This window comes from Phyllobates terribilis, unplaced genomic scaffold, assembly GCF_046119375.1.
Source record: "Phyllobates terribilis strain yellow unplaced genomic scaffold, ASM4611937v1 Scaffold_3__8_contigs__length_932513732, whole genome shotgun sequence".
Taxonomy (NCBI): domain Eukaryota; kingdom Metazoa; phylum Chordata; class Amphibia; order Anura; family Dendrobatidae; genus Phyllobates; species Phyllobates terribilis.
In genome coordinates this window covers 801,376,094-801,397,001 of record NW_027362763.1, presented here as the reverse complement: position 1 = coordinate 801,397,001, position 20,908 = coordinate 801,376,094, and positions in this window count along the sequence as shown.

The window sequence follows — 20,908 nt, the reverse complement described above, 5'->3', positions numbered from 1 at the left end:
AGTTACATTAAAGGGGTAATCCTATTTTAGATAAGCTTTATTGGTGTGAGTCCTATGTCTGGGACACTTCCATAGTGGCAGAACAACATTTCTTTTCAGCATTTGATCAGGAACATTATTCATGCATTCGCTCTATAGTCGGTCAGGATTGGGATTCGGGGATTTCTTCTCATGGTGGCTATGCACAGTGCAGGTTACTTTAGCTGAATGTGGTCTATTTCCCAATCTACATATAGGGGTACACTGAATACTGTATTAGGATTTATTTCTTTGATGTTCCTCTGTCGTTGTTATTACAATATTCTAATAAGAGATTTATGTTGTGTTGCCCCCACAGATCTGATTTTACCACCTTCAGATATTGATCCGGACAGTACCACCTGGTAAGACTCACATCTCCTCCATTACTAGATACCTGATGGGGAATAATGATTAATGGTGGCTCATATTCTGTTACATTTATGTCACAGCTCCGATGATGACATCATTGTTATTACTGACGATGACGATTCCAATACTGGAGAATCTTCCACATATCATGGTAAGTCATCACTTCTAGATACAACCAGGGTTATGTTATTGTAGAAAGAACAATGTTTTTTTGTACTGTCAGTTTCCAAATCTAACAACTAAACGCAAATTACAGTTGGGTCTGTACCTTTAACCCCTTAGGGACTGGTCAATTTGTAGTCTACTTATGTCTTTTCCTCTCCTTCTTCCTTGAGACTTATCTGTTTTTATATTTCCATCCACATTAACATATAATGGTTTGCTTTTAGTGCAATGAGATGTTCTTCTCAATGGCACAATTCACATTACCATACAATGTATTGCAAAATGCAAAAAAATTCCAAGTAAAGGAAAACTGAAAAAAAAAAGCAACGGATTTTTTGGAGGGTTTTTGATTTTTAAGGTCTTCATTGCACAGTTAAATGAACCTGGAAATATGATTCTCCAGGCCAGTGTGATTATGTCCATACCAAACTTGCAAAGTTTTTCTTTTTAAGTGTGGAAAACAATTCTGATATTATTAATAAATATATTTGATTTTGTCGCCATTTTCTGAGATCTGTAACATTTTTATTTTGCTATTGATGGAGGCGTATGAGGGCTTGTTCTTTTATAAGGCGGCTCGATGTTTTTATTGATAATATTATGGGGTGGATGTGACATTTAAATTGCTTCTTATTGCATTTTTTGAGTAGTTGCAGAGAGAAAAAAACCCACAATTCTGGCATTTTGATTTAGATGTATTTTCACTTTACAGCATTTATTATGTTTTCTCTCTAGCATGGATCTGCATTCTGACCTGTCTGATTACAAATTTTCATTCTTCCATATTTCTGTACAGATAATTTACCATCTGATAGTGAGGAGAGCTCCGCTACAGAGGAGAGGTGAGTTATGCCGGATGCATCTACCTCTGTGGAAAACCATGAACTAGGTCAGATGTTTCCTTTGGATTTATTTCTGATTCCTTATCTTTCCCAGGACACCACTATGTAACATCCCCGGCTGTTTCCTGGAAGACATTATTTCTCCATCTTCCATCTACGTTACCCACTTTCAGGTAACAAAGGAGAAGCTGGTGGAGCGACTGTACCATCTATACAACAGGACAGTCTTCGAGAATAAGGTATCTTATTATCGGTATCTGGACGACACATGACTTATCCATTATCTCCACCTTCAAACAATCATTTCTATCATTCTAAGTTTCTGAAGAGCACCCTAACTCCCTTGTCATGGTTCTGAAATCTCAGGCAAAACTCACTTAGTTTGGTAAATGCCATCACCTTCTTCTTATCTGTGGGATGAGTGGAGACCTTACATGATCCATCATGCAGACATATAGAGATTAGCAAATTTTTGTAGTTCACAGGATTTTACATTTACATATAAAAACCAATTTGTTGACATCTGGACATTTTAGGAAAGGTTTATTTTTATTTTTGTTCTCACATGTTGGACTTCTCAGTAGACCCCATGTCCCATACAAGGAGACTAGTGCTGTAAATCACACAGTAGAGTTGGGTGCTTTGTTAGAATGGGGTCAAAGAGTTTACAGATTTAGTGGAATTTGTTTCCTCTATTTTAGCTCCCGAGGAAAATGGACGTAGTCTGGAATAAGAGGCTGACATCAGCATCCGGTCAATGCCGTCACAAGTTGGAGAACAACCACCGTTCCTCAGTTATTGAGCTTTCCGATAAGGTCTTGGATTCTTCCGGTAGGTTTCATATCACGTCCATCCTGCAGCTTTATGAGACAACCGCTATAGGTTGCAAAACTGCTACTTGTGATGTAATACATCTTATAAATTCATCGTACATGCTGTCATGGGAAAAACTAAGTACACCCTCTTTGGAATCTAATGTTTTACATATTAGGACAAAATCAAAAAAAGCATCAGGTCCTTAGAAGATCTTAAAAGTAAGAAAATACAATCTCAGAAAACAACATGATAAATAATATAGTGTAATTATTTATCTAACAAAAAGAAGGGCAAAATGCAAAAGCAGTGTGTGATAAATTAAGTACACCCTTGCTGCAGCTTCAAGTTATTATTGATAAAGATCATTCTAAAAGCTAGTGATTCATGGGGTGTACTTATTTTTCACTCTCTGCTTCTGCATTTTGAAGTAGTTATTGGTAAATAAGTAATGGCATGTTGTGACTTTTCATGTGTTTTTCATCTCAGGATGTATTTACCTAATTTGAAGACGTTTTAAGGACCAGATATTTTATATTATATCCCGAATCCTGATATGTAAAACCAAAGAGTTCAAGCCGGGTGTACTTAGATTTTCTTATGCCTGTATAAACTCTTTTTTAGTGCGACTACGATCCACACTTGCGCACGAGATGTGCCATGCTGCCTGTTGGATAATCGACGGTGAAGGCAGAGATAACCATGGCCCGTTATGGCAGACTTATACCAGAAGGGTAAATGACATCCATCCCGAGCTGCCGGAAGTGACGATGTGTCACAGCTATACCATCAGCTATAAGTACAACTACCAGTGCTCCCTGTGTGATAACAAGTAAGTAGATTTGATGATTCATCGCGTCATGAAACACAATCACCGTGCAGAGACGTCAGGGCGGTTCTGTTGGTATAAGGCTTTTATACTTTACTACTATCAGAGCGGACTGACGTCTGGGGACTGTAGGGCTTAGGATGCTACATGTTATATTTTCTGTGCTGGGGCCAGTCCTTAATATATTGGTTTCAATTTGTTCTTTTTAACATGATCCATGGTATTAACCAACGTTCATTCCAGTCTGGTAACCAATATTTCTCCTATCTTTGTAGACTTGGGCGTTTTCAAAGAATAGCTGATAATAAATCTTATTGCCGCCGGTGTGGAGGCCGATTACGTCAATTGTCCATCAGCTAAACATGTAACTATTCTTCAGAATATTTAGTCTCTAATTTTGTTTCTTTATAATTTAAAGTTCAGATACTTTTATATATTTTCCCCTGAGTAGCGAGACAATGAGTATTTGTGCTCATCACCAGCACCAGCGATTAGCAGCAAACATTCAGAATCCATCCTCATAGGTTACCATATTAATACTGGATACATTTCCATAACTTGCTGGATATGGAACGATTGATAATTTCCATCAATTATCTACAATGCTTTTGAAAACCTTTTATAATTTCAAGCTTAGTTGGATGTAATTATGTTTCTTTATATTTTCAGGTTCACTATTTGAACTATTTGAACATTGAGATTTGTCTAAATATCATCATCTCATCTACCTAAGATGAAGGTAAGAAAGAAGCCTCCACTATCATCAACAATCAGTATTAAGCTATTTTTAAAATATTGAGAATCTTAAGTCTCTAATTTAGTCTCTTATTGCCGTATATCATTTAAAGTGTAACTACTTTTATATATTTAGCTTTTCTTTCACCACGTAGGGAGACAATCAGCATACGTCTTCATCACGAGCAGCGAACAACAAACATTCAGAATCCACCTATCCTGATTCACACAAAGCTTCCAACATGTATTTTCCAGGTAAATATTTTGCTTTTCCTCCATGACTTCTCTTTAGTTTGTTTTATTTGATAACCGGTATATATTCAAAATTTTTAAAAAACATGTATTTTAATTGTTTTCAGATTAATGAGAAAGGCGTCTTATTGTTTCTATACAGGCATGAGACATCTTGTTAGAAAGAGGTGAAGACCTGCACCCACCTGCGCTGACAACATGATCAGAAGCAGTTTCCAAGACCTGGAGAATCTCTACATGTGTTTTTTCAGAGCTGCCCAGCAATGGATATGATGGATATGGTGTGGAACATTTGAACATTGTTTTTTTTTTACATTTAAATATAAAAAACATAAAAAAAATATATATATAATTCTTTCTAGTTTTGGATTTTTGTTCTGGAAAGCGATGGTTTTTGCTAAACATATTACAATCAATATAAACCTAAAGAACTTCAACTTGGGTTACTACAACTATCACTGTCATTCATCCCTCCTTTTCGAGTTACCTTGCTTGAATTGTATGTATTTTTTTATTATTTTCTAATAAATATATCTTTTAATCATGTGGGGATGTCATTCATTTTGGTTTATATTTATTTCATCAAAGTGTTTTCCCAGTTACTGCTATGTGGATCCAGTTTAGGATTTTTTCCTTGTTGTATATTACAATCAATACTGTCTACGTGTGTTATTCAGCCATCATCTGCCTCTAACAGCGAAGCTCCGTCTCCGTCTGTTAAATGCTGCTGTCAGTCTGTGACAGCAGCATTTAATGCGCTCCGGCAGGGGGGCTCACTATTCTAGGCGCCCAATGGCCCCCCGAGACGTTATCATGGCGCGTCAATGGGTTGCCATCATGGTCGGGAGTCTGCTGAAGACCCACATGCCGGTCATGATACAAAAGTTCAAATCACCTGTTTTCCCCCATTAAAAATGATGAAATATAAAAAAATACACATATTTGATATCACTGCGATCATCAAAGTCCATCTATCAATGTATAGAATAAATTATTCCAATCAGTAAATGGCAAGAAGAAAATCAAAACGCCAAAATAGCATTTTTTTCAGCCATCGCAACAGCACAAAAAAATGTAATCAAAACATCCTATCCACCCCAAAGTTATATCAGTAAAAACAATGTCCCGGAGTACAAGAAACCAGACCTCGCACAGACCCAAGTCCTGAAAAAAGAAAATGCTGCAGTGCATACAGCTTGAGGCTGATGTTGACGTTCCGGAAATGGAGGGTGAGGAGAAGGTGCAGGAACTGCTGTAGAAGGTGGGGGCAACCCTGATTGAACCAGGGCCCGCAATCCTCGGTGTCGGTAGCACATGTACCGTCCCTGGGTCGACTGGGTCCCAGCTTCCATAGTATTCACACAGTGTGCTGTCAGTGTACCGTCAGGGAAATGTAGTGTCCCTGGCCACAAGCACTTGTCCACGTGTCCGTGGTTAGGTGGACCTTCCCAGTAACTGCATTGTAAGGACACGGGTAATGTTATGGGACTCGTGCTTGTGTAAGGCGGGGACAGCACACCGGGAGAAATAGCGGCGGTTGGGGACCGAGTACCGAGGGACAGCCGCCATGAGGTTGCGGAAAGCTTCCATCTCCACAAGCCTAAAAGACAACATTTCCAGTGCAAGCAGTCTGGAAATGTGGCAGTTTAGTATTTTGGCCTGTATGCGAGTGCTTGCGTATTTGTGCTTGCGTTCCAAGAACTGGGGTAGGGACAAACACTTGGTTGCAAGTGCAGGTGGGAGGCATCTTCGCCTACATCATGGACAGGGGATTTGATAGAAGAAGATGCGCAATCAGCTGTAGATTTGGTGCAGGCTGAATAGGATACTATCCCCCGTAAGGATATAGATAATAGCCGTACTCAAAGGTAATTTGCAAAGGTGGAAACAGTTTATTCAAATATATACATTCACCACACCATTGAAAACCAACAAGGAGGAGCTTAAAGCGATATGCCATGACGTTTCGACCAAAAGTGGTCTTTTTCAAACATCAGTATAAGAGAAATATAAAAGCATTAATCGCATATAAAAGCACCTGAAGGGTTAATAAACTTCTGGAATGTGGTTTTGAGGGGTGCATTTTCTAGGAGGGTGTCACTTTCGGGTATTTTCTGTCACATAGGCCCTTCAGTCACTTCAAAGGTGATGTGGTTCCTTTCAAAAAAAAAAAAAAGTTTTATTGGAAAAATTAGAAATTGCTGATAAACCTTTAACCCTTCTAACTTTCTAACAAAAATAAATTGTTTAAAAAATTATGCAGAAGTAAAGTAGACATGTGGGAAATGTTAGGGAAATTAGGGAAACTATTTTGTGTGATATAACTCTCTGGTTTAAGAGCATAAAATTCAAAGTTTGAAAATTGCTGAAGTTTCAAAATTTTTCACCAAATTTCTGATATCTTCACAAATAGATGCAAAAAATATTGACCTAAATTTACCACTAACATAAAGTACAATATGTCACAAAAAAACATAGGGTTGGAGTATAATAATGACTTTGTGGAAGAGCAATGGAATAAAAACAAGCACAAAGATGTAAGGGGTAAAAAGAAGATTTTATTTATAGATGGGGATTATTTTATATTATAATATCATGTATGTGTAAATTATTCATCTATCAGACTAATCCTATTTATGGGCCGTGTTGATCCAGAGGAAGGCGAAAACCCCCTGTGAGGAATAGGCCAATTGTCCTCATATCAGGGGGGAAAATTCCTTCCTGACCCCAAACAAAGAATGGCGGTCAGAATAAATCCCAGGATCAAAGGCTGATACCGAACCTGTGAAATGTAAGTGCAAATTAAAAACAAACAGAAACAAATGATTTTTGCATGTGTGCACTAATTTATGTCTATATTTGGCTTAGCTAACATTTTTTTTCACTAATATTTTATTTCATACCTTATTCTTATACTCTCAAAGTATGTACTTACTTATTAACCTCTCACACTAAATGTATGTAGGGGCTGTGTTGATCCAGAGGAAGGCGAAAACCCCCTGTGAGGAATAAGCCAATTGTCCTCATATCAGGGGGGAAAATTCCTTCCTGACCCCAAATATGGCGATCAGAACGAATCCCAAGATCATAGGCCAATACCTGACCTGTGTAATGTACCTAACCTGTGTAATGTACCTAAGCTGTGTAATGTACCTGACCTGTGTAATGTACCTAAGCTGTGTAATGTACCTGACCTGTGTAATGTACCTAAGCTGTGTAATGTACCTGACCTGTGTAATGTACCCAACCTGTGTAATGTACCTAAGCTGTGTAATGTACCTGACCTGTGTAATGTACCTAACCTGTGTAATGTACCTAAGCTGTGTAATGTACATGACCTGTGTAATGTACCTAAGCTGTGTAATGTACCTGACCTGTGTAATGTACCTAAGCTGTGTAATGTACCTGACCTGTGTAATGTACCCAACCTGTGTAATGTACCTAAGCTGTGTAATTTTCTAAGTAACAAAAATTATTTACTAGTAGAGATGAGCGTTGTTCTACTCAAACTGTTCGCCAATCTCAAATTTGAGCTGTGTTGGGCGGTGTTCGAGCCGTTCGGCGAACACGAACGATTTGAGAAAAATTCGGCTGTTCGAGGTTATGTTCGATAACTGTTCGTGCACCAAAATCATAACTGGATTTTTTCTCAGTAATGATGAAAATTAATGTTAATACGCAGTTTGAGTGTACAGCGGGGTGGGGGGAGGGGCAGGGGATGGATCTCTGCAGGAATAATGAAGATCTCCATTTTTTTTTCTCTTTCCCGCATTTACAGTGGGGAGGTGCAATCTGTCAGCCTATCAGCAGCGCACACACGGAGCGAAGTGCTTTTTTTCACACAAGCAAGGGCATGTGTCATTGGCAGTGTATGTCACATGTCCTTGCCCTATAAGACCAAGCCATTTTCCCCGTCGCCACCATTTTCTCACTGCTGCAGCTGCGTGTTAGACGGCACCGCTGTTGCTGTGTGCGCTATACCTTGTTAATTTCAAGCCAATTTTCGCACAAATCTACAGATAGCTTGGGAGTAGGGAATAGTTGTGATTGCAGTCCTTTTAAGGACTAGGTTACAGCATTTCCTACGACTTTATCAGGCAGGTCTGTGCTCTTAAATAGATAGGTTGTGGGAGTAAAGACTAATTGTAATTGGAGTCCTTTTCAGGACTAGGTTACATCAGTTCCTATCAGTTTTTGCCAGGCAGGTCTGTGCCAGTGCTGTGCAAGTTTTTTTCACAGCATTTGGCTGAATCTAGCAAAGCTAATCCTTTTTGGCCTATTGCAGAGTGTGTTAGTCAGTGGAGTAGCCTATCTGTGTTGCAAGATATACCACCTGTGTATAGAATACCAATTTTTTTACTGCACCTAGTGAAGTAAAATCTTTTGGGCATAGCATCATTCTATTAGTCCATCTATACTGACCTCCATCAGGTTGCAAATTAAAAATAATTTTTATCTGCATCTAGCTCTGAAAAAATATTTGGGCTTCTAGCTGTGTGTGGGACTTGTTCTATTAGTCCATCTACACTGACCTCCATCAGGTTGTAAATTGAATATAATTTTTTTCTGCATCTAGCTCTGAAAAAATATTGGGCTTCTAGCTGTGTGTGAGACTTGTTGTATTAGTCCATCTATACTGACCTCCATCAGGTTGCAAACTGAATATATTTTTTTCTGCATCTACCTCTCAAAAAATATTGGGCTTCTAGCTGTGTGTGGGACTTGTTCTATTAATCCATCTATACAGACCTCCATAAGGTTGCAAACTGAATATAATTTTTTTCTGCATCTAGCTCTGAAAAAAATATTTGGCCTTCTAGCAGTGTGTGGGACTTTCTCTATTAGTCCATCTATACTGACCTCCATCAGGTTGCAAACTGAATATAATTTTTTTCTGCATCTAGCTCTGAAAAAATATTTGGCCTTCTAGCAGTGTGTGGGACTTTCTCTATTAGTCCATCTATACTGACCTCCATCAGGTTGCAAACTGAATATAATTTTTTTCTGCATCTAGCTCTGAAAAAATATTTGGCCTTCTAGCAGTGTGTGGGACTTTCTCTATTAGTCCATCTATACTGACCTCCATCAGGTTGCAAATTAAAAATAATTTTTATCTGCATCTAGCTCTGAAAAAATATTTGGGCTTCTAGCTGTGTGTGGGACTTGTTATATTACTCCATCTATACTGACCTCCATCAGGTTGCAAATTGAATATAATTTTTTTCTGCATCTAGCTCTGAAAAAATATTGGGCTTCTAGCTTTGTGTGGGACTTGTTGTATTAGTCCATCTATACTGACCTCCATCAGGTTGCAAACTGAATATATTTTTTTCTGCATCTATCTCTGAAAAAATATTGGGCTTCTAGCTGTGTGTGGGACTTGTTCTATTAATCCATCTATACTGACCTCCATCAGATTGCAAACTGAATATAATTTTTTTCTGCATCTAGCTCTGAAAAAATATTTGGCCTTCTAGCAGTGTGTGGGACTTTCTCTACTAGTCCATCTATACTGACCTCCATCAGGTTGCAAACTGAATATAATTTTTTTCTGCATCTAGCTCTGAAAAAATATTTGGCCTTCTAGCAGTGTGTGGGACTTTCTCTATTAGTCCATCTATACTGACCTCCATCAGGTTGCAAACTGAATATAATTTTTTTCTGCATCTAGCTCTGAAAAAATATTTGGCCTTCTAGCAGTGTGTGGGACTTTCTCTATTAGTCCATCTATACTGACCTCCATCAGGTTGCAAACTGAATATAATTTTTTTCTGCATCTAGCTCTGAAAAAATATTTGGCCTTCTAGCAGTGTGTGGGACTTTCTCTATTAGTCCATCTATACTGACCTCCATCAGGTTGCAAACTGAATATAATTTTTTTCTGCATCTAGCTCTGAAAAAATATTTGGCCTTCTAGCAGTGTGTGGGACTTTCTCTATTAGTCCATCTATACTGACCTCCATCAGGTTGCAAATTAAAAATAATTTTTATCTGCATCTAGCTCTGAAAAAATATTTGGGCTTCTAGCTGTGTGTGGGACTTGTTATATTACTCCATCTATACTGACCTCCATCAGGTTGCAAATTGAATATAATTTTTTCTGCATCTAGCTCTGAAAAAATATTGGGCTTCTAGCTGTGTGTGGGACTTGTTGTATTAGTCCATCTATACTGACCTCCATCAGGTTGCAAACTGAATATATTTTTTTCTGCATCTACCTCTGAAAAAATATTAGGCTTCTAGCTGTTTGTGGGACTTGTTCTATTAATCCACCTATACAGACCTCCATCAGGTTGCAAACAGGATATAATTTTTTTCTGCATCTAGCTCTGAAAAAATATTTGGCCTTCTAGCAGTGTGTGGGACTTACTCTATTAGTCCATCTATACTGACCTCCATCAGGTTGCAAATTGAATATAATTTTTTTCTGCATCTAACCCAGCCAATAGTCTTGGCCTAATACCACAGTTTGGCCACTAAGCTCTGCTCGGTTCCCATCCATTGTTTTTTTGTGCAAACAACTCCAGAGTTGTGAATTAGTTAACCACCAAAATGAGTGGAAAAAGGCCTGCTGCTGGTGGAAAGGGGAATAGGCGTGTTGAGAAGGGGAAAAAAGGTTGTGTCTGTGGGGTAGGTGTTAAAGCAACAGTAACATCTGCAGAAGAAAGACCATCTTCCAGCCAAACTAAAATGTCTACTTCTTTTAGCGGACAATGTGATAAGATCCCTTTCTTACGGCCACGCCAATCGCTACAAATTCCAGATGAGGCACAAAAACAGCAGGTGCTTCAACGGATATCAAGTGCTCCTTTAAGTGGGCTCTCCTCCACATCAACTTCAACATCACAAATACTCCAGTCCTCAAAGGTGTCACCCCAATCGCACTTGCTTCCTCACAGCTCCCAAATCTCCAGCTGCCCGTCTGAGTATGAGGTAGAACAGATGGTTGAGTCTGCAGAGCTGTTTACTCATACTATAGCCTGGGAATCAGAGGTCGACTCCAGCGCTTCTGTGAATCCAGACGAGGAAATGATCTGCACTGATGCCCAGAATCTTTATGAGTCGGATCCAGGACCAGACGCAGAAGGTTCTGACCATAATGTAGACCCTCATTCCCAAACTGTAACTCCTGTTGGTGGAGACAATGAGGAAGACGATGATGAGACTCAAATACCTGATTGGAGCGACAACTTTAGTTTTTTGTCAGGGCAGGAACAGTTTGGCTCTGAGGACGACGGGTGTGATAACGCACAGGGTGATGATGATGAGGTTGGAGATCCCACTTACTGTCAACCCACAGTCAGCCAAGAGATGAGGTCAGCAGAGGAGGTGGAGGAAGATGCTAGTGACGACGAGGTCAGGTTGCGCCTTCCTGGACAGAGACGTAGTACTGGAAGCACGTCAACAACTGCATCCTCAAACACAACTCTGCCTCTCACCACAAGTCGTGGTGGCTCTTCAGGTCGCATGGGTGCTAAGCCTTGCATAGCCTGGGCATTTTTTCAGATCGATAAAGATGACCCAACTCGTGTTATCTGTAACATTTGTCAGCAAAAGCTAAGTAGAGGCCAAAAAATACATAGTTTGAGTACTTCATGCATGAACCGGCACATGGACATGAAGCATAAGTTGCAGTGGGAAGCTCAGTGTGCTACAATGCGGCCTAGCCGGCCGGGCCAACCACCGTCTGCCATATCTTGTGCATCCGCGGCCTCTTCATCCTCTGTGACTGGGGGGACAGCAGTCACACCTGTTTTTGGGCGCAGACCTGCCACCTCTTTACCCGCAACAGCCAGCGTGATTGGCAGGTCATCATTTTCTTTGGAGGTGGTAACACCAGCTGGTGTTGAGCGCTGTCCGACATCGATAGCACCACCTTTGGATCAAGGCAACCTAACATGTCCGCCTGCATCTTCCTCACAGACTGGCAGTTTGCCGGGGACACCCTTATCAACCCCGTCTAAGCACAATAGCCAGCCCTCGGTCCCTCAGATGTGGACAAGTAAAAGACCATTTCCTCCTAGCCATGAGAAAGCTAAGAGGTTGAATTTCACCATCTGCAAGCTCTTGGCTACAGAAATGCTGCCTTTCCGCCTGGTGGACACAGAGGATTTTCGAGACCTTATGTCTGTCGCAGTGCCCCAGTACCAGATGCCCAGTCGGCACTACTTCTGTCGCACACAACATCACCGCTTCTTTGAGAAACTCTGTGTGTGACAGGGTGCATTTCACCACAGACACTTGGACGAGTAGGCATGGACAGGGGCGTTACATGTCTCTGACTGGGCACTGGGTAACTATGGTGACAGCAGAACAAGGGGCTGCTGTCCAAGTCTTGCCGTCCCCACGAGTTGTGCGTCAATCCTCTTTATGTCAAAGTGCCTCCACTGCTTCTGCCTCCTCAACCTCCTCTCGGTCTTCCACCTGCACCCAAAGCCTGTCTGGTCATGCCACAAGCTTTCTAACTGCGCAGAAGGGATCCTGCACACCTCCTTACTATGCTGGCAGTAGGGCTCAACGTCATCAGGTGGTTTTTACTTTGAAATGTCTGGGAAATGTGAGTCACACAGCTGAGGAGTTGTGGTCAGCTCTGGAGAACCAATTTCATAAATGGTTGTCTCCACTGGACCTGAAACCAGGGAAGGCCGTGTGCGACAATGCTGCAAACCTGGGTGCGGCCCTTCGCCGGGGCAATGTCACACACGTGCCTTGTATGGCTCACGTGTTGAACCTGGTTGTCCAGCAATTTTTAGCCCACTATCCCAGACTAGATGGCCTTCTGCAGAGGGCACAGTCGCTGTGTGCTCACTTCCGCCGTTCGCATCCCGCAGCTCAGCGACTTACATCTCTACAGAAGTCGTTGGGCCTGCCACTTCACCGGCTAAAATGCGATGTGCCTACCCGGTGGAATTCAACTCTGCACATGTTGCAGCGACTGTGGCAGCACCGACAAGCCCTGGTGCAATACGTTCTGACGTATAGCCTGGGCCAACGAGATCCAGACGTGGGGCAAATCACGCTGGAGGAGTGGTCTCAGATCAGGGACCTATGCACCCTTCTGCACAGTTTTGAAATGGCGACGAAGATGTTTAGTGCTGACGATGCCATTATCAGCATGACTATTCCGGTGATTTACATGCTGGAGCACATGTTAAACAGAATTCGGAGTCAGGTGGTGGCACAAGAGGAGGTGGAAGAAGTAGAGGAGGAGGAGTTGTATGCGGAAGGGCTAACATCTGCAAGGTCCAGACGGTCGGCAGCACCAAGGCGGCAGGCATGTGAGGGTGGGGGAGATGGTTTTACCAGGGCGCATGGTAGCAGCCAAACTAGTGAGGAAGGTGCAGGAGCCCAGGAAGAAGTGGAGGACGAACTGATGGAAGACTCATCAGATGAGGGAGACCTTGATCACATTTCTGTTGTGCAAGGTTGGGGGGAGAGGACAGAGGAAGGAAGCATGATTGTTACCTCGCCACCAACACAACAGGGACTTGGTGCTCCTGGATGCGCAACACACATGAGTGCCTTCTTGCTGCACTACCTGCAACATGACCCTCGAATTGGGAGAATTAGAAATAATCCTGACTACTGGGTTGCCACACTGTTAGATCCCCGGTACAAAAGTAAATTTGCAGAAATTATTCCTGCCATAGAAAGGGATGCACGCATGCAGGAGTATCAGCAGAGACTGTTGCAGAATCTTACATGTGCTTTTCCACAAAACACCAGTGGTGCACATAGTGAATCTCACAGTTCCAACTTGCCAACCGTGGGACCGTCAAGTGTTCAGCACTCAAACCATAACAGAACCACAGTATCTGCTGGTAACATCAATTTTGCGCAATCATTTCACCACTTTTTTAGCCCATCCTTTGCAAGGCCACAGGAGACAAGAAGTCTGACACATAGTCAACGCCTAGAGACGATGGTACAGGAGTATCTCCAAGTAAACATTGAAGCCATGACTGTGTCACTGGACCCTTGCTCTTTTTGGGCTTCCAATCTGGATAAATGGCCGGAGCTAGCCACTTACGCCTTGGAGATCTTGTCATGCCCCGCAGCCAGCGTTCTGTCTGAACGTGTGTTCAGCGCTGCTGGTGGTGTGCTGACAGATAAGAGCACGCGGCCCTCCACTGATAATGTAGACAGACTCACGTTCATAAAGATGAACAAATCATGGATCCGAAACGACTTTTCTACCCCTGTGTCATCCTGGGGAGAGTAAAAGATGGATGATTGGTTAAAATCACCCTACCAACCGTTTTAAGCTTTCAAATTACTAATCATGTTTATCTGTATCTTGACTGGAAAATAATTTGGGCTTTGTAGCAGTGTGCAGCACTGATTCTATTAGGCCATCTATAATAAGCTCCACCAGATTTAAAATTACTAATCATGTTTATCTGTATCTTGGCTGGAAAATAATTTGGGCTTTGTAGCAGTGTGCAGCACTGATCCTATTAGGCCATCTATACTAAGCTCCACCAGATTTAAAATTAATAATAATGAAAATAATTTTGGGGCTCCGAGATGCGCAAGACACATAAGTGCCTTCTTGCTGCACTACCTGCAGCATGACCCTCATATTGTCAGAATTTGAAGTAATCATGACTACTGGGTTGCCACACTCTTAGATCCCCCAAACTTTTCGATCAACCTTTTCATTTTAATAAAGACCAAAAAAATGGTCATTTTTGAAATTATAAGCATTAGCAGGTTATTAGAAACTGAAATCAAACAGTTTTCAACTCAAAACTTTATTCTAGGTGATGTTACATTTTCACATAGGACCCCTTGTTCGAAAGGAGCTTCTGAACTCTCTCGTCCATTGAATTTGTCAGGTTTTGGATGGTTTCTGCTTCAATTGTTTTGCATGAGGACAGAATACCCTCCCAGAGCTGTTGCTTAGATGTGAACTGCCTCCCGCCATCATAGACACTCCTTTTGATGATGCTCCAGAGGTTCTGAATGGGGTAGAGGTCAGGGGAGCATGGGGGTCACACCATAAGTTTGTCCCCTTTTATGCCCATATCAGCCAGAGATGCAGATGTTTTATGTGCAGCATGAGATGGTGCATTATCATGCAAAAAAATGATCTTGCTGTGAAATACACGGTTCTTCTTCTTGAACCATGGCAGAAGTGCTGTTTGAGAAAATCCACATACATTATGGAGTTCATCTTTAGCGCCTTCAGGGATCCTAAAGGGACCGACAATCTCTCTCCCCATGATTCCAGCCCAAAACATTACTCCACCTCCTCCTTGTTGGCACTGTAGCCGTGTTTGCGTGGGGTGTCCATCAACCAGCCATCCTCCACTCCATCCATCTGGACCATCGAGCGCTGCACGGCACTCATCCGTGAACAAAACAGTTTTGAAATCAGTCTTCATGTAATGTTTGGCCCACTGGAGCCGTTTCTGCTTGTGTGAAGTGGATAGAGGAGGTCGACAGGATGGCGTATGCACAGCTGCAAACCTCTGAAGGACCCTGCATCTTGTTGTTTGGGGGACGTTGGAGGCACCAGCAGCTTCAAAAACTTGTCTGCTGCTATGACAAGGCTTTTTTGCCGCTGCTCTTTTAACCTGACGTAATTGCCTGTAGGAAAGAGTCCTCAATTTGCCCTTATCAGCACGCACACATGTGTACTGTGAATCAGCTACATACTTCTTGATTGCCAAGACACTTCATCCTGATCATCGCACAATGTTGATTGTAGTCATGCCTTGACCTAAACACTCCACAATTTGTTGCTTCTCAGCAGCCGACACATCCTTTTTCTTTCCCATTTTGGCAGAAAATGTAGGCTGCTTAATAATGTGAGACAGCCTTCTTAAGTAGTCTTGCCTTTCATTGGACACACCTGCCAAACTAATTAGCACAGGTGTCTGCAATTGCTTACAGTGATATAAAGAGCCCTGACACACATCACCATCAATGAGTTTAACTGACAAACAAACAAATTCTTCCCTTATCACTCCTAAACACTTTTTGCATAATAATTTGGAACACAGTGTACATGTGCTTTTCCACAAAACACCAGTGGTTCACGTAGTGAATCTTATAGTTCTAACTTGCCAACCGTGGTCTGTATGGAGTTGTTCAATAAAGGGCCCAAAATTAAGATAACATAGATGGGAGAGGTCTCTATGAATAGGAATTCCTAAGTATTTGATACCCTGTGAGGGCCAGGCAAAGGGAAAGTTGGACTGGATGGAATCCTATATGGATTTGGGGAGGGAGACATCGAGGGCCTCAGTCTTCGCTGCATTGATTTTAAAATTTGACCATGTAACAAAGTGATCTATTTCAGCCATAACAGCATGGATGGATATATGTGATTGAGTGATATATACTAGGACATCATCAGCAAATAGAGAGCACTTGTACTCGGTGCCTCCCACCTCAATCCACCTAATATTGGGGTTATGGCGAATTGATGAGAGCAGGTGCTCCGTCACTAGGATGTATAAGTGAGGGGACAGAGAACATCCCTGCCTTGTCCCATTGGTGATTGTGAAAGGTGATGAAAATGTTCTGACGCGCCCCCTGGGCCTTGGGACACCTGGAGCCGGACCCTTTTTGGTGGATGCTGGTGGTTGTAGTCTCCGTGGCGGCGACCCGGTTCCGTGGCTCAGGACGGTCAAGCCAGTGGCGGAACTATTTATGTGGTTTTGATGTTTAAATGTCCGACTACGCCACCCGTGGATTGCGGTCAGAGTGAACCGCCGCTCCAGGGCAGACCGCTGAGGCTGGTGTTGTGGGTGCAGCAGAGCGTATCAATATGCAGCGACGGGGATAGTAGAAACAACTACACAAAAGTAGATATAGATACCAGCAGGTGTAGTGCTATAGAAACTTAAAACTTAACGTTTATTACCATTAGATAAAATATGTGCAAAATGCAAGGGCCTAAAAACACACAGTTTGACTGTCTGTGATATACAATAGCCAAGAGAACTTCCATATATTGTTACTTCCAGAGATATAAATATATGTCATATAAGCATACTGCATCTCTAACACAAACCAAGGAAGGAATGGCAATAGGAAAAATAATGGAGCCCACGGTACACTATATCAACTTATTGTACCCCAATATGTGGGAACATGAAAGCATTCGCCCTGAGACATGGGAACATGAAAACACTCGCCCTACCAATGGTGACCATTTTACTTTGTTATATATAGAAATGGAACATCCTCACCAATTTTGATGACTGTCCATGCTCTCAGATTTCAGAGGGGGCTCCATATGGTGGAGGTGAACCGAAATTCATGAGGTCACCAGCCAGATACCGCTCCCCAGATGCCGCTCCCAACGCGTTTCTTAGCCTTAGCTATTCATCAGGGGAAAAAGAGAAGAGGACATGCGGTATGCACGCTGCCCAAAGTCGCGCAGCTCATTCACCAGACAGCGCTACTTCATGCTCTATTAGATCCTCTTTTGAATCCTAATCGCGCTCTGTTCCTGATCGTGTCACTTCCGGTTCCGGTCACCTGACATCCGGTATGCGGAACGCAGATGCCGGCCGTGACACGCAAGCGTCACTTCCGGTGTGCGCGTCATAGACAAGGGAAAATCGCACATACCGGAGCGACGACTAGGGGGCACGCAGGGTCGCCAATTGACATCCTGCTTTGGATGGCACCATAGAGAAGTCTCATCCATGAATACCCCAAGCCAGGGCAAGTGTCCAGAACATATAATAGCTGGCACTTATCCTGGCAACATACCATATGTACCGCGGTATATATAACACGCGTCCATTCTACCCCAGTGGTTAAGAAGCTGGAGATGCTTCATAGGTCCAGAATCGCACAGTGAAGCTACGGCCCAGCCCCAAAAAGCGCACTTTTGACCCAAAATAGAAAATTGTGATAATATAAATGTAAAAGAAAAATGACAAGAACAAAAACAAAAAAATATATATAAAAATGGGGGAGGAGAGGGGTATGAAGGGATACGAGGGAGCATAAGGGGAGGATGGAGAGGGACCGCACCTCACAAAAGTGGAGAGCTAGAGGGATGTATGTAGGGGACCAGGGGACCTATAAATATCCCTATTCAGCACCTAGAGTAATATCCCTACCTAACAGTGGAGGTTGGCACCCTATAAACCTGCGCAAATGGCGCCCCCACTCCTCGACGGCTGTCCCTACACTCCTCTCCCTAATTTACCCTACATTTATAAGAACGGCCTGTAGGACAGCTGCTCATTGAGGCCGTAGGGAGCCATTGTCCGCATTCTAAAGATCCACTTCGTCTCTCTTTGCAGGATCAGTTTGTCCCAGTCGCCCCCTCTTGGTGGGGCCGTAACTTTGTCAATTCCCATGTAACGTATTATATCCCTACTGTTCGGGTGTACGTTATTCACGTGTTTTGCCAGGGGGGTATCTCTTTTCAGGGCGATATCTCTTTGGTGCTCCCCTACTCTTCTTCTCAATTCTCTCTTTGTCTTCCCTATATATTCCATTCCGCAGACACATTTAGCCATGTAGATAATTCCCTTAGATCTGCAGTTAATGAAATGTTTGACAACAAATGTTTTTCCGGTGACATTACTTATGAAGTCTTTCCCTTGCGTGATAACTTTACATGATACGCATCCACTGCATCTAAAACAGCCAGTTATGGAGCTTTTCAGCCTTTTGTTCCCCATATGGCCCATATAGTGACTGTGGACCAATCTGTCCCTAAGGGATCTGCCCTTTTTATATGTAATCATAGGTCTTAAGTCGACCACGTTACCAATATCCTCGTCCATTAGTAAAATCGGCCAATGTTTTTGTAATATCCTACGGACTGTGTGTGACTGATTAGTGAAAGTAGTAATGAGTCTGCAGAAAGTGTTGTCCTTATCCACATTTGGGGATGGGTGTAACAAGGAGGAGCGGTCCCTGGCCAGAGTCCCCCCATAGGCCTCAGCTATCACCTTCTTTGGGTAACCCCTCTCATAAAATCTTTGACAGAGATCGGTGGCCTGGGCTCTAAAAGTGGCATCGTCCGAACAGTTCCTCCGGACCCTCATGAATTGCCCCTTCGGTATGCCCCTCTTAAGGGGGGCTGGATGGTTGCTTTCCCACCTGAGGAGAGAATTCGAGGCAGTTGTTTTCCTGTATGTACTGGTCTCTATCTCCCCATCCTTTCCTATCCGTATCAAAATGTCCAGGAAGGGCAACTCCTGGGGGCCGAACTCAAAAGTGAAATGTAGGTTAAGGTCATTATGATTGAGCCTTTCTACGAGGTTTCCAAAGGATGTTTTATCCCCTTTCCACAGAACTAGGACGTCGTCGATATATCGAACCCATAGCAAAATATTTTCACCACCTTCAATGGGGATGTCTCCAAACACCACGGTTTCCTCCCACCAACCCAGGTATAAATTGGCATACGATGGGGCACAAGGGCTCCCCATCGCAGTACCCCTGAGCTGGTGGAAGTACTTCCCACCGAAGAGAAATACATTTTTTGTCAGGCAAAACTGAAGGGCCTTCATCACAAAGTGATTATGTCGCTCAAATTGTTTGCCTCTCCCCATAAGGAAAAAACGTATCGCCTCTAGACCCCTATCATGGGGAATTGAGGAGTATAATGACTCGACATCAATGCTGGCTAGAGTCACGTCTTTGTCAACTGTCATACCTTCTAGTTTGCGAAGCAGGTCATTGGTGTCACCGACAAATGAGTTCAAGCTTAAGACGAAGGGTTTAAGTACCTTCTCCAAATATATTCCCAAGTTTTGGGTTAGGTTGTTAATTCCCGATATTATGGGTCGTCCTTTCAGTGGATTCAGGCCCTTATGTACCTTTGGGAGACTATAGAAGGTGGACATAACTGGATGGGTTGGACAGATAAAGTCTCTCTCCTGTTTATTTAGGGTACCATCCCTCATGGCCTCATTTGCCAGTTCCTCCAAATCTTGGGAGAATCTTTTCGTGGGATCCGCCTTTAATGTGCTATAACACTCCTTAACATTTAGTATAGCACTGCACATCAAATAGTACTCACACAGACACAGATATTTCGTCCACTGACACTGATTTTTCAGAGTCAGAGGTCAGATCCAAATCACATCGTGGTAGACAGAGGGGTAGAGGTGGCGGTAGGATTCGTGGCAGAAACATTAGTAATAGGAGATCCCCCTCTGGGCTTTTTTTAGAGGAGGGCTATCCATTACGCAATCGCCTCAACCTGAGCACCCCCACACCGACATTATGAATCCCCAAATCATAAACCTATCATCGAGGAGCCTCACTTCCGTAGAACTGGAGGTCTTGAATAGGGGTCTGACTTTTGTACCGACAACAGACTACAATTCTTTTGAGATCATAAAGGACGTAAATTTGTTTGTGCGCAAGTTGAAGTGGCGCAAGCACTATATTAAGATTGATAAACAGGCATGCGCGGATCTGGGGGTTCGTGAAGAACTCCTACCTGATATTAGAACCCTTTTTCACCTCGGTGATGTGGATCCTAACCTTGAGGGGAATGGTCCATTCACCAATTTGAAACTGAAAAGTACCAAAATGCCACCCCCACAGAGTGATTTGAGCCCTATTGATGTATTTTTGAACATGGTGACTAAAGACTTGAGGGACCTGGAAAATGATTCCAGACGTTTCAGACACAATTTCACTCGTTGTGAGTTGCAGGCATTGAGGTCACTAGAAAATGATGAACATATCACCATAAAACCTTCAGATCAAGGGGGTAACGTGGTGATCATGGATACCAGTGAGTACTATTTGATGTGCAGTGCTATACTAAATGTTAAGGAGTGTTATAGCACATTAAAGGCGGATCCCACGAAAAGATTCTCCCAAGATTTGGAGGAACTGGCAAATGAGGCCATGAGGGATGGTACCCTAAATAAACAGGAGAGAG